The sequence below is a fragment of the Bos taurus genome, chromosome 1 (assembly GCF_002263795.3).
Source record: "Bos taurus isolate L1 Dominette 01449 registration number 42190680 breed Hereford chromosome 1, ARS-UCD2.0, whole genome shotgun sequence".
Taxonomy (NCBI): Eukaryota; Metazoa; Chordata; class Mammalia; order Artiodactyla; family Bovidae; genus Bos; species Bos taurus.
The window spans coordinates 131,659,882-131,661,395 of record NC_037328.1 but is presented as its reverse complement, the minus strand read 5'-3'; the positions used below and the strand labels follow the sequence as shown (position 1 = coordinate 131,661,395).

Here is a 1,514-nt window from a genome sequence, read left to right as displayed (position 1 = left end):
GATGAGAATGATCCAGAACACTCCAAGTGTTGGAGGAACTGTGGAAAGCTCTTGATTGCAATTCAGAAACACTCCTGTATCCTCTCAGGAATTAAGACACAGAGCACCATCACCCTAGTGCTGAAGCTTCTGGAGGTCCATGCACACCACCCCTGGAAGAGTGAAAAGAACCGTGGGCTTGACAACCATAGCTTCTTTTGAGAGCTGGCCTGCTGCTTTAAAGCTCGGTGACTTGTTATAGAGCTCTTAACTCCTCTGGGAATCTTGGCAAACCCTCTGTAAGGTGGTAATGAAAACTCTTCCACTTTGTTCACAAGGGTTTTGTGGACAGAGCTTTTAAAATTATAATGCACAAAGGAATTGTTGGCACCAATTCCAACTCACTAGGGACCCCACTTTGCCCTCTCTGGGACCAGTGCCTGTAATATTATTATGATTATGCTATTATTTTCACATTACTATGATGATTTCTAAGCACTAGGAAGTCTCTGACACCAAAGAAAATCGAAGGAAATTATTTCAACTTCACTGTTTTACAGGGTAATTGGGATGATTACAGTGAGATACCAGCAATGAACAGTTGTCAGCTGTAGGGCCATGTACACACCAGAGTTCAGAGGTAAGGGCCCTAATTAATAGAACTCTCCAGGCACTTGGTGATACCAGGATATGCATGGCTGACCTCTAAGTGGCTCCAGCCAAGAATGGCCCAGATCAGCAGCTACTGTCCTTTGATCGCCCAACCTTCAGAGCCTGCATTTCCATGGGAAGTGACTCACCAGGGACTTTCCCTGGTGGTCCAGTGGCTAAGATTCTGTACTCCCAATGCAGGGAGCCCAGGTTCAATTCCTGGTCAGGGAATTAGATCCCACATGTTGCACTAAGAGTTTGCATGCTGCAAGTAAAGATCTCATGGCAATAAAGATTGATGATCTTGTGTGTCGCAATTAAGACCTGGAGCAGCCAAAAATTAATTAGTTAATTAATTTTTTTAAAAAGTGACTACCAGGCTGAAATGGGCCAGGTCCTAGGGACCTCTTAGAAGACATATCACAATGGGACAGACAGGTTGAAAAGAGTCCCTCAGTCAGTAACTTAAAAGAATTTGACCAGAGTGTAGCTTTAGAGGGACTTAAAGGCAGGCAGCAATGGCTACTCAGGCCAGGGGCAGACCTCTCAAGTTTCACACAAGCCAGTGGGAAGGCATGGTATTTAGTGTCTGGAGACAGTCAGTGAGGAGGATCACAGACACTCATGTTCTGATAAACAGGAGAGCCCAGAGAGCCTCAGTGTCAGGGGCTGGGTCTGACCAGGTTGAGGCACAGGGCAGACTCTGGGAAGGAAGCTCAGACAGAGACCAGACAAAGACCCAGGCACCATGGGATGAGATGAGGGCTTATGGGTGAAATGAGGGTTCTGACACAGAAAGTAGAGTTAGCAATACAATTCTGGAAACTGAATTTTAGCCTAGACTGTAAAATAGCAGCAAATCCCACAGATGAGATGCAGGAGAC

At 45.8% G+C, this 1,514-nt stretch overlaps 1 non-coding gene across 1 annotated transcript; it reads left to right on the top strand.

Annotated features, from left to right (window-relative positions):
• The first annotated feature begins 788 nt into the window (after positions 1-788).
• Positions 789-861, top strand: TRNAG-CCC (transfer RNA glycine (anticodon CCC)). The gene has a single exon. It is a non-coding gene; the product is annotated as a tRNA-Gly (tRNA).
• The last annotated feature ends 653 nt before the right edge of the window (positions 862-1,514 follow it).